The following is a 13,886-nucleotide window of genomic DNA, read 5'->3' as shown; positions in this document are numbered from 1 at the left end:
TCTTGAATGGCTTCGCGTAACTCCCGTTCAGCGGCGACTAGGTTGGTGCCATTATCTGAACGCATGACAGATACCTGACCTCTTCTGCACACAAAGCGTCTGATGGCGTTCAGACATGAATCAGTGTCCAAAGTGTGCACAATTTCAATGTGCACTGCTCTTGTTGTAAGGCAGGTAAACAACACACCATACCTTTTTACTGTGCTGCGGCCATGCTTCACATTAAACGGTCCAAAGTAATCGACCCCAACATTAGAAAAGGGGGGTTCATCAGGTAGAAGCCTATCCTCTGGCAAATCTGCCATCTTCTGTTCCAGTGGTTTGCCTCTAGTTTTCCTGCAGATTACACACCTTGACAGAAACTTCCTCACTTCTGAGTTAGCGGATGGAATCCAATACTTGTGTCGCAGCCGTGAAAGCATATACAGTCTTCCACAGTGCCCAATCTTCTCATGTATATTGTAGCTCTCTTCACGACAACACAGACACAGGTCGGTTCTTTGAAACGGGCGTTTATTACTTGGGCCTTCTCTCCTCAGCTTCACCATCACCAGTACGCCGATACGCCATTACGCCAATACGCCGTGAGAACTGGTCACGAGCGAACAGTACAAACCAATTAGCAACTTTACAGTACACATATTAAGTCCAAACACAAATAAAAAACATTTCTCAAATGACAAATACCTTGTTGGCTGCTTGTCCTGAAAAGAGGTCCTTAAGTCCTTGTATTGCCCTTTCTTTTAGTAAACTTTTAGCTTAAAATCGCTTCATGAGAGACATCTGCTCCCTCGCAGTCCATGAAAAGTCTCGTGTACTCTCGTTAAGGGTATTCTCACGAGACACTAGCTCTTACACCTTACACATGTACATTTCAAATAAAGACATTTCAACACAAACTATATATATTCATGAAATTATGTAACTTATTATAAATCAGTCATCTACATCATGAAATCCACACAGAACATTTTAACAGCATTTACACTCCCACCAAAATCACTCATTGACTTAAAATGAGAGATTTTCCTCAATGAAAATTATAAGGAAGTGATGTGTGAGTGTACATTTAAGTGTAGGTCATTTAGCTTTACATGTGTTTTAGGTGGCCTCAAGTAATGTAACTACTTTGTGAACAGGCCTCTCAAGGTAAACTGATTTAGTGATTGGTTTTCCCTTATCAAAGGTAGTGTCACTGAGCAGAAGCTTTAGCTTTCGCACCTTGCCATCTGCGCTGGGCAGGGCTTCCACAACCCTTGCAAGCTTCCACTGGTTTCTTGGTGCACTGTCATCCTTTAATATTACAATGTCATCTGCTTGCAAGTTTCGTGACAGCTTCTGCCATTTCTGTCGTTGTTGGAGGTTTAGCAGGTATTCTCGTTTCCATCGTTGCCAAAATTCATTGGCCAAAAACTGCATTCTTCTCCACCTTTTGTGCAGATAGAGGTCTTCTTTGCAGAATTGTCCAGGGGGTGGCAGAATTACAGATGATTTCATGGTTAGAATGTGGTTGGGAGTGAGGGGTTCCGAACCAGTAGGATCGTGAAGATGCTCGACACTTAGTGGCCTGCTGTTGATTATGGTCATTGTTTCATACAGAAACGTTCTTAGAGTTGTGGGGTCAAGTCTGCTGGCGGACTTGTCGAGCATAGCTATCAGGATGCTTCGGATTGCTCGAATCTGGCGTTCCCAAACTCCTCCCATATGACTAGCTGATGGGACATTCAGCACAAATTCACAACCAAGCACCCTTGTACGGTCTTGATCCATTCCTTCAAGCAATTCAGAAAGCTCCTTTCTAGCACCAACAAAGTTTGTGCCTCTATCACATCTTAGCTGGCGCACGGGTCCTCGAATAGCTATGAATGATCGAAGTGCATTCATGAATGCGTCTGTTGTCAAATCATCAAGGGTTTCTATGTGAACTGCTATAGAACATAGGCAGGTGAATAACAATCCGTATCGTTTCAACTCTCTCCTTCCTTCCTTCCTTCACAATAAAGGGGCCAAAACAATCAAGCCCACAATAAGTAAAGGGGGGAGATGTCTCAATTCTCTCTCCTGGTAGATTTGCCATTTGTTGAACCTCAGTTGTTCTTCTGTATCGTCTACATTTTACACACTTGTAAATGTGTGAGGAGACCACACTTCCACATCCTAGGACCCATATTCCGCTTGCGCGCAACTCGTTCATGGTCATGCCCCTTCCTTGATGGTGTATACGCTCATGATGATGTTTGACCAGCAGAGCTGACACATGAGATTTTTTCGGAAGCATCACAGGATGCTTTACATCATGGTGTAAGGCTGACTGAGACAGCCGTCCTCCCACCCTAAGAACATTGGTTTCGTCCAGGAAAGCATTCAGCTGGCGTAGCCTGTTGTGCCTGCTCAAAGTGTGTTCCTTCTTGCCTCTTATTTTCTTTATGTCTTCAGCAAACGCGTCTTCTTGTACGAGTTTGATGATGAAGATCTCTGCTTCTCTTCGTTCTTCAAGATTAGTCGACTCATTAGTTCTCGACTGAAATCCCTTAAACTCTCTGACAAATCTCTTGAGCCTGGCAATGGCTCTCACCACTCTGGACCAGTCAGAAAATTAGGTAGTTAAACGGTTTACCATTGGATTCTGTTCTCTTGCTTTAACTGCATGAACATGTGCTCTCCGAAGTTCAGGATCAGTAGCCTCAACTTCTCCCACCATTCCCACTTCATGTGGGAGATTTTGCTGCCAAAGGAAGTTGGGTCCTTTCAGCCAGCTAGATTCTTTAATTTGAACTGCAGTCAATCCTCTTGAGGCTCCATCAGCTGGGTTGTCTTCAGAGTTGACATGTCGCCATTGTTCAGGTTTTGTGCTAGATCTTATTCGCTGGATGCGGTTGGCCACGAATGTTTGGAACCTTTTAGCATCATTGTTCACATAGCCAAGGACCACCTTTGAGTCAGTCCAGTAATACTCTTGCACATTTTCAATCTCCAGCTCGCCTCTAATGATATCACCAATGCGGACTGAGGTCACAGCTGAAGATAACTCAAGCCTTGGGATGGTTAGTTTGGTAGGGGCTACTCTTGCTTTCCCCAAGACAAGTGAACAACTTATCTGTCCTGTTTCACTCACCACTCTAAGGTATGAGCATGCACCATACCCTTTGAAGCTTGCATCAGAAAAGTTGTGAAGCTCATATAGTGAGACTTCACCAAAGTTTGATGGAAGGTAGCTTCTTGGAATCTTTAGAACTGCCAAATGAGGCAGATCTTTGAGCCATGACTCCCATTGTGGCTGGATGTGCTCGGGGAGAGGTTCGTCCCAGCTTACCTTGTCTCTACACAGTGTTTGAAGAATCTGTTTGCCGACAAGTAGGAATGGAGCCATGAAACCTAGTGGATCATAGACTGAGGCAACAGTTGAGAGAACGCCTCTCCTTGTCAGTGGGTTTTCTTTTACCACCACCCTGAACTGAAATTCATCCGCCTCAACACACCACTGAACTCCAAGTGCTCGCTCGATATGAAGTTCTCCTAGAGCCATGTTTAGATCTTTGGTCTGAACACATTCTTGTGGTGGAATTGTTGCAATCACACTCTCATCGTTGGATACAAACTTATGTAGCCGTAGATTTCCTGTTTTGCACAGAGCTCTTGATTCCTTTACCAGGCGTATAGCTTCAGCAGTCGACCTTACACTTGTCAGGCCATCATCTACATAGAAGCTTCTTTGGATGAACTTAATGGCTTCTTTGCTGAACTTGCCTTGGCCTTGTGAAGCTAGGTATTTCAGTCCAAAGTTGGAGCAACCAGGGGATGAAGCTGCCCCAAAGAGGTGTACCTTCATCCTGTATACTGAGGGTTCAGAATCCAAATCACCTCCATCCCACCAGAGGAACCTGAGATAATCTTGATGTTCCCTTGCAATGTGAAACTGGTGAAACATTTTTTTCGATGTCACACATTATGGCTATAGGACCCTTTCTAAATCGACACAACACACCAACTAATGTGTTAGTCAGGTCTGGACCTGTCAAGAGATGGTCATTTAGAGAGGTTTCTTGGTAGCGTGCCGAACAATCGAAAACCACACGGATCTTCCCAGGCTTGTGGGGATGGTAGACACCATGGTGTGGTATGTACCATGCTGGCTGGTTGTCTAATTCAGACTGTGGCACCTTCTCAGCATCTCTTCTACTTATGATTTCATTCATGAAATTGACATAGTCCGTGTAATATTGTTCATTTCTCCTCAGTCGACGCTCTAATGAGCTGAGCCTGTGAACTGCACACTGTTTATTGTCTGGAAGATTAGGTTTGTCTGTCTTGAAAGGAAGCTGAAGTTCATAGTGGCCATCTTCCTTCTGTCTTATTCCAGCTTTCACTTTAGACAGAAAGAGGAGGTTCTCCTGAGAAACTGGATTATCATCTGTTGAGTGATCTGTGAAATCTGATTCAAAAGTCTTAATTATGTCAAGTGGGTTGATCTCTTTGACTTGAGTCCTGCACGCAAAGTGCACTTCCTTCTTTAGCTGAACTGATGGATGCACAGTTGGTGTCACTTGTCGTACTATGATTCTATGACTGAATCCTATTGGATCGCTGTTGTCGCTTGCTGAATGTGAGCAACCAACAATGCTCCAGCCCAGATCAGTCCGCTGCGCATATGGATGATTTTCGTCACCAGACAGGATCTCTCTTGGGAGGAGGGCTCGTTGACAGTTGTAGCCTATAAGAAGGCCTACTTCGCAATCCAACTGTGGTGGAATCTTTTCTGACAGTTGCTCTAGATGTGGCCATTTTAGAGCTGTTTCAGAGGTAGGAATGTGCAGCCTGTTTACTGGGATAAATTCTCTTGTGAAAACAGGTGGTAGTGGAATTCTTTTCTCTGAGTTGTATCCTCTCACTTGTAGACCTGTCAGTTTCTGACATGGAATAACTGTCGACTTGGCAGACGTTGTGGACAGTCGCAGACTGACATTCTCTCTGTTTGTGTTCAGGCCTTGAGCTACTTCATCTAGTATGAAGGTGGTATCACTCTGTGTGTCTAAGAGTGCATAAACTAGCAGTTCTTGATCTGGCTGCTTAATAGATGACACCCAGACTGGCAAGATAGAAGATGTTCGTGTGCTTAGACCCTCTTGAATAACTCTGTTGGAAGTGGCTGTTGCGGTCCTTTCTGTGGTGTCTGCCTTGTCCTTTGAAATTTCACTTCCATTTAGGTGGATTGGCCTTTGACGTTCCTTGAACTTATCGTCATGCAAACATGTTGGGTGTCTCTTTTGGCATTTCTCACACGTGCTTTTGTTATCACATTTTCTTGAGTGATGACCGGTCTTCAAACATCCAAAGCAAAGCTTCTCTGTGTGTACAAACTTAACACGATCCTGAACTGTCTTTTCTGTGAAACTTTGGCATTTGTCTAGGATGTGTCCTGTCCTTTTGCAGAAAACACATGATGTAATACTGCTCTGTGTTGTACTTGTGGTCAGAGTCTTTGCTTGATTCTATTGCCGGTAATCGTCATCATCAACAACACACAAGCATACAAGTGTGCATATTTAAAAATAAAGCAGGAGCAAAACTGAGTTTGGTACTCACATTTTTATTACCAATAATCGTCATCATCAACAACACACAAGCATACAAGTGTGCGTATTTAAAAATAAAGCAGGAGCAAAACAAAGTTTGGTACTCACATTTTTATCATCAATCAAACCCATCGAAGTCCTCATCCTCTGTGTCTGAATTGAACAGCTGCGCTAAATCTCCATCAAACATGCCAGGTTCACTGTCTTCACCGTCAGAGTCACTTTCCGTGCCGTGCGGCTCCTCGGAAACGATGCCGGCTTTTGCGAAAGCTCGAACAACAGTGCCAGCAGACATGTTAGCCCAAGCATCTACAATCCATTGGCAAATTGTGGCGTAACTCGCCCGGCGCTGCCTTCCACTCTTAGTGAAACTGTGGTCTCCACCGGTCATCCATCGCTCCCAGGCCGCTCGCAGCCTTACTTTGAACGGGCGGTTCACACCGATGTCCAGCGGTTGGAGTTCCTTTGTCAGGCCTCCCGGAATGACAGCAAGCTCACAGTTCATTTGCTTCACAAGTTTTTTCACATCGGCTGTGAGATGGGCACGCATAGAGTCACAGATCAACAGCGATGGTGATGCGTGGAAAAAACCACCTGGTCTCCTTACATACACCTCCCTCAGCCAGTCTTTCATCATTTCCTCATCCATCCAGCCCTTTTCATTTGCCTTAATGATGATTTCTGCTGGAAACTTCTCTTTAGGCAAAGTCTTTCGCTTAAAAATCACCATAGGCGGCAGTTTCTGTCCATTAGCATGGCAGCCAAGCACAACAGTAAAAGAAGACTTTTCATACCCCGTTGTGCGTATCGCTACCGTGCTGGTCCCCTGCTTCTCCACAGTGTGACTCACCGGGATGTCAAAAGTGAGCGGGACCTCGTCCATGTTTGTGATGTGGCTGGGCTGGATGTTTTTGTCGCCGATGTGTTTGCTGCAGTAGGAGCGGAAGATGGCCAGCTTTTCCTTATAATCCGCTGGAAGTTGCTGCGCTACCGTAGTCCTGGTCCGGATGGAAAAATGGCACCGTTTCATAAAACAAAAGCACCAAGACGGACCTCCTTGGAAATGTTCAATGTTCATCTCTTCAGCTAGTGAAACTGCTTTTAGCCGAATGGTGACCGTCGAAACGCTTCTCCCGCTCTCTCTTTGCTCGATGATCCACCGCTCGAGTCTTTCCTCCAACTCGAGCCACCTCGCCTTATGTCCGCGGAAACTCAGCTGCGTTTTCTTGACCTGCCGGAGCTTGTTTTCCAGCTTCCTCCATTTGCGAACCATCGATTCGTTAATCTTAAATTCTCTCGCCACTGCTCGATTTCCATGTTCCTCCGCGTAGCTGATGGCCTTCAGTTTAAACTGTGCTTCGTAAGCATGTCTCTTTGCCATTTTCAGGGTTGTTAAAACAACGATGTCCTGCATAATGCACATACCTGTTCTTTTATACAGGTATGTGCGATTGTCCCGGTATATACGATCAACGCCCACACTTCACCCTTTAACGTTCTCATGGTGTTCTCTCTACGTCCTCCTTACAACACATAGGGCGCACCGCGCTATAGGGCGCGCCGCACTTTTTGAAGAAAATCTAAGACTTTTAAGTGCGCCTTATGGTCGTGAAAATACGGTATTTGGCTTCGTAGATGCCTTGGTTTCTCGCTTTCAACACTCTTAAGTGCTTGTATTGAGGAAATTGGATCGCAAGCAAGATCTGCTTCCTTTGATAGGAAGTCAACAAACACCTTGAATGGTGGGTACTCAGCTTTCACTTGTCTGACTTCCATCACTTTGCGATTCCAGCTGGAAACCAACCAATCTGGCAATTTCAGCAGAATCCTCTGACTCTCAACGCAGTCATTCAAGACCTCCAGCATCTTGACATGAGACATGGCAGCCTCACAGCTCTTGAGAAAGTCTGCAAATTCTCTTAGCTCGCAAGCATCCTTAGAACCTATCTTTGGCCATGCATGCAGCTTGTCTCTGAGTGACTTCCCAATTAGGAATGGGTCTCCGAAACGTTTCTCTAAAAGCTTCCAGGCTGAGTCATATGCTGCTTCTGTGCCCAATAGAAGAAATCCTTCCATGGCCTTCTTTGCTGTGCCACCTAAGTACTTTCTTAGGTAATACAGTTTTTCATTCTTTGGGATGTTCTTCCTTTCTATTAATGTTTCAAAGGACAGTTGCCAGTCTTTGAACTTCAAGGGATCTCCTGTAAACACCGCAGGCTCTGGTGTTGGGAGCCGGTTTGCACTCATAGCTTCTACTAGTACATTGACCAGATCTAAGCTATTCTGCTCTTGAGGCCTCAACACTGAGGCTGGAGGAGACTGAGGTAGCTGTTGTGGACAAGGAGCTTGACTTGTGACTGCTAGGGATTGAGGAATGAATGGGGGACTTGATGCATTGAGAGAATGGGTTGTGACTGGAAGTACTGTGGAGTAAGCGACTCTAAGCTCTGGCAGTACTTCACTACCATACAACAAATCAGTTGCTTCTATGTTTTCTTCAGCTTCATCATAGACCCTCACTCGAGCTCTAGCAGCATTTAGCTTCTTTACTTCTTCTAGGCGTGCAAGTTTTCTATGTTTATCTTGGATTGCTTGCTGTCTGGCTAGGTTCTCAGCCTCTAACATTTGAAGTTCTGTTTCTTCCTTTTCTTGCTCCTCCAACACTGCCAAGACTTCCTGAGTTGCAGCAGCTTCAGCTACAGCTTCTATTCTTTTGACAGAGTGGCTGCTAGAGTGGGTAGAACTACATCCTTGACGAGACAGTGGTCTAGAAACAGAACCTGTTGAACCTAGAACAGATCCAGCATCAGGCCAAGACTCTTCATCTTTATCTGCTTCATGACCTTTAAGCTGTCTCTCTGCTCTTTGAATAATAAATTCTGAGAATGACATGCATGTATCAACCCTGCGCCGCAGGTCTGGTTCAGGGGTTTGCGCTTGACGCAGCTCCTCATAAACTACCTTTACATTAGAACAGGTGCTTTTGATGTTCTCGATAAGCTCAGTTAACTCATCCTTAGAAGCATCACCACTTAATAACTCTTTGCCTATTCGTGCATGACACCTCCACTTCTCATAGATGATTTTGTATTTGCGTTGAATGTGCTTCAGTCTCTCATCTTGGTATGCTCTTCCCCTTTCTGTTAGGGTACGCGGCCTCTCACTTCTTCGAAGCCCCTCTAGTTCTGCTGCAGATTCAGTGACAGTAGCTTCAGCTTGAGCGGATTGTTCAGCATCTTTATGGCAGGTCTCTCTGCTTATGTTAGACATGTTGAGATTATAGCAGTGTGATTGTGCAGCTATTAAACTTCAACTAGATTTATTCTGGACTATGTGTAAGTGAAAGTTGCAATAAACTTAATTTGAATAGCAAGTAAGGTTCATAAATGTATGTATGAGTCTTCCAACACACTGTTGACTTCAATACTGAACTTAAGTTTCAAACAGACAAGAACAGCAAAAATTACCTTATCACAAATATACAATAACAGTGTAAATGTACTTAGAAATACCTTAAATCCTTATCATTTACATTACTAAAGGTTTTCAAGTTTTCACATCAGTATGGTACCCCTTTAAAATTCACATGAGGTGCCCTTTAAAACTCAGCAAATTTTGTATAACTCAAAATTACTCATAACCTGTGAGCTTGTTAAATATTTACTTGTTTGTTCTATAAACCTTGTGATGTACAACAACTATAAATGCAAACACATTGGATTAATCTCTACATTAAGCAAGCAAGAATAACAGATGAGTCCATTAGTTGCAATTTCCACATTTTACCACTTCTCACACCACCTTAACTTCACTTTTGTGGTAGAGCTTCTCCTGATCTTAAACGTGAAAATTAGCACTTTAACTCAGTCTAACCACCGTTGCTTGTTAATGCTGTGCCGATATGCGTTATGCACTCTGCTTATCTGACGTGATGCACCGGATCCGCGTCGTTTCGTCATCCGCGGCGATCCTGTCCTCTCCTACCCATGTTGAGCAGGTGAGTTCTCACTGTAGCTCTCTTCACTACAACACAGACACAGGTCGGTTCTTTGAAACGGGCGTTTATTACTTGGGCCTTCTCTCCTCAGCTTCACCATCACCAGTACGCCGATACGCCATTACGCCAATACGCCGTGAGAACTGGTCACGAGCGAACAGTACAAACCAATTAGCAACTTTACAGTACACATATTAAGTCCAAACACAAATAAAAAAAACATTTCTCAAATGACAAATACCTCGTTGGCTGCTTGTCCTGACAAGAGGTCCTTAAGTCCTTGTATTGCCCTTTCTTTTAGTAAACTTTTAGCTTAAAATCGCTTCATGAGAGACATCTGCTCCCTCGCAGTCCATGAAAAGTCTCGTGTACTCTCGTTAAGGGTATTCTCACGAGACACTAGCTCTTACACCTTACACATGTACATTTCAAATAAAGACATTTCAACACAAACTATATATATTCATGAAATTATGTAACTTATTATAAATCAGTCATCTACATCATGAAATCCACACAGAACATTTTAACAGCATTTACATATTTCCTGCAAGATCAGTGTGGTGATATGAGAGCCCTTTGGGATAATGACTGGGTGCTTCACATGTTCTGGCATCCCAGCAGCTTCGAGGTGACCACCAACTCTCAAAACTCCGTCCTGCATCACGGGATTAAGTTTCCTCAAGTGACTAGTCTTTGTCACACACTTGCCTTTCTTTAACATGGTGATCTCTTCTTGGAATTGTTGACTTTGACAGAACTTAATGATCTCTGTCTCAGCTTGCACCAGATCTTTCAGGGTAAGTGTTGTCTGCATTGATTCGTTGTCTTGTTCTTTCTGTTTAACGTACGTCTCTTTCCTTTTTTCACATCGTCGTAGCAGTAAGTCTTTGAGTTTGATCATCCATGCCACAGCTCTCTTCACTCGATGCCAGCTGGAATAGTGATTGATCAGCTTGTTCAACGTGTGAACATTCTCAGCTGCATTCGTGAGATGTACCATGGTTGCATGCCTCACTTCGCTGTCATCTTTATCAATCCTTTCCTTGTCAGGTCTTTCTGGCCACTGTCTTTCTGGGGTTTTCAGGAAAGCTGGGCTGTGGAACCAGCTTAGATTCCTCATGAGCTTAGATGGTGCAAGCCCTCTGGATGCACAATCAGCTGGATTGATTGCTGTACCAACGTACCTCCACTGCTGAGGATTTGTTAGCTCTCTAATGACCGCAACGCGATTGGCCATGAATGTCTTGAAGCGAAGACTCTCATTTTCAATATACTTCAATACAGTTGTGCTGTCAGTCCAGAATGTAGATTCAAGAAGATTCATCTAAAGCTCCGTTCTTAACATTTTGTCTGTCTTTGCAGCAACCATAGCTGCAGTCAACTCTATTCGTGGAATAGTGGTTTGCTTCAGGGGCGCCACACGGGATTTTCCCATCATTAACGTACAGTGAACACGTCCGTCATTGCTGGTCATCCTCAAGTATTACACTGTTCCATATCCACTTTCGCTCCCATCAGAAAAATGGTGGAGCTGTGCTGTTGCGACAGGACCGAAGTCCAATGGTCTCACACACCTGGGTACGGTTACCTCTGACAGCTGGCACAGCTCTTGTAACCACTTGTTCCACTTATGACTGAGCTGTTCTGGGATCTCATCATCCCAAGCAAGACCCTCCCTGCATAACTGCTGCAAGATCATTTTTGCAGGGAGAGTTCCTGGGGAAAGGAATCCCAGTGGGTCATAGATGGAGCTGGTGACGGAAAGTATTCCACTTCTCGTCACAGGTCTTTCTTTGATGTTAATCCTGAACTTGAATGCGTCAGACTCACGGCACCATAGAACTCCTAAAGCACGTTCCATAGGCAGCAGGTCATGGTTCAAGTTCAGGTCTCTGACATCTTTGGCTCTCTCATGCTCAGGGATGAATGAGAGCAAGGCACGACTGTTGCTTGTCCATTTTGTTAGGTGAAATCCTCCACCAGAGCACAATTCAGTGAGGTCTGTGTATAACTCCATATCTTGAGTTTCCGTGGCAACAGACTTCAAGCAGTCGTCAACATAAAAATTTTCCAGAACTGTGCTTACAGCTTCAGGTGATGATTTTCTGCGGTTCTCCTCTGCTGTTCTTCGCAGTGCATAGTTGGCACAACTGGGAGAAGAAGTCACGCCGAAGATATGCACCATCATCCTGTACTCAGCAATGTCTCAATTGAGGTCCCCTGCTGGCCACCACAGAAAGCGCTGCAGGTCAGCATCGTCATCCGGGACACACACCTGATGGTACATTGCTTCGATATCTGCTGTAAAGGCGATAGACTCTTGTCTGAACCGTGTCAGCACTCCGATCAATGAGTTTGTTAAATCTGGCCCTTGTAGAAGTTCACTATTCAGTGAAACTCCTTGGTAGCTGGCAGCGCACTCAAAGACCACCCTCAGCTTCTTTTTTTGTGGATGGTATACCCCATGGTGGGGAATATACCACTGTTTTCCATCCTTGCGGTTCACCTGTGTTGTTGGAACCTCAACGGCATATCCCTTGCTCAACATGTCACTCATGAAGGCAGTGTATTTTTCATGGAGTGCAGGATTCCTTTTCAGCTTGCGCTGAAGGCTCAGTGCACGCTGTAACACTGCACTTCGATTGTTCGGCATCTGAACACACGACTTCTTCGTAGGAAGGCTTATGGAATAGTGTCCATCAGTGAGACGAGTAGAGCTTGACACAGACTCCATAAAGTGGTGGTCCTCTTGAGACATTCCTGCTTTATCATCACAGTGACACTCAGGAAAGTCGTGGTTATACTGTCGTACAAGCAGTTGTTCCACACTATCGATGGCTATTCTGTTCACAATAGCACATGGTTGTACATCATTGGCTGCAGTATCTGTTTCTCTGAGTGGTCCATTCAGAATCCATCCAAGTGCTGTCTTTACGGCATATGGACCATTGTCCTCACTTGGGATCACCTTCCATGGCTCCAATATGGTGTATTCTTTAGTTTCAATGAGAAGCTCCACTTCAGCCTCAATATGAGGCAACCTCACCTCGCGTAGGTACGGCCACTTGTCAACCTCTTTCTGGAGTGGGATGTTCTCTCTGGAAACAGGAATACTTTTCTGTGTGAAGACCTTTGACAGTGCGATAAAGTTGTTGTCTGCCAGACTGCTGACTTCCAGTTCTGTGAGCACATAACTCTCCTCTCGACTTTTGGAATTTACGGTCCTCAACGTTAGCTCGGTTCGTATGCCTTGCACCTTCAATTGCCTTGCCAAGGCTTCGGTGCAGAACGATGCAGAGCTACCTGGGTCAATGAAAGCGTAAACCGCCACAGCCTTGTCACTCTTGCAGGACTTCACCCTTACAGGTACAATGGCAAGCACGCAGCTGCCTCCAGCCCCAGTACAGGCACTTGTCTCCTTTTCTTCAGACAACCCTGCTGGGCCTTTAGCAGTGCTACCCATATTGATCTCATCGGGAGGCTTCTCTTCCTCATAACTTGAGAAGTGCAACAAACTTGGATGCTTGAGTGAACAAACCTCGCACACCATCTTCTTTTTGCAATCTCTGCTCATGTGACCCTTTAGCAGGCATCCAAAGCAAAGTCCGTTTTTCTTCAAGTAGTCCACTCTATCCTTATGAGTCTCCTCTCTAATCTTGTAACACTCTTGCAGTGTATGAAGTTTCCCACAGAACATGCAAGGTCTTGTGAAGGCGCAGTTGAGTGACAGGTCACTCTGGTTCTTACTCACTCTGCTTCTTTTGTCCATTTCTGAACCTTGGTTAACCTTGATAGCAAAGCTGCTCCCATGTCTAATGTCTTTCTTCAACTTATTTCCTTGCTGTGGCTTTTTCATAACCTTGTCTGACACTGCTGTTTCAAGATCGCCAAAGAGTGGGTCGGACATGATCTTTGCTTGGCGTTCAACGAAGGCCACCAGCTCTGTGAATCTTGCTCTGTGCAGCGCCTCCTGAATATCATATGCATGGATTCTCCAGCGCTCTCTTATTTTAAATGGCAACTTGGAAATGATGACCCTCATAGTTGCAGGGTTGTCCATCTCTTCCATATATTCCACATCCTCCATGGCATTACGACAGCTCACCAGGAATACAGAGAATGCGCTCAACGCCTTTCCATCTTCAGCCTTAATTTGTGGCCACTTCGATGTCTTCTCAATTAGCGTGCTAGCAATCTGTAACTCATTTCCATATTTATCTTGAAGCAGCTGCAGAGCCCTTTCATACCCCTGATGTTCAGGCATATGCTGACAACTCCTCACAAGATCACGAGGCTCGCCTCGAGTATACTGC

Source organism: Simochromis diagramma, unplaced genomic scaffold, assembly GCF_900408965.1.
Source record: "Simochromis diagramma unplaced genomic scaffold, fSimDia1.1 OVJJ01000476.1, whole genome shotgun sequence".
NCBI lineage: Eukaryota > Metazoa > Chordata > Actinopteri > Cichliformes > Cichlidae > Simochromis > Simochromis diagramma.
This window is presented reverse-complemented; position numbering follows the sequence as displayed.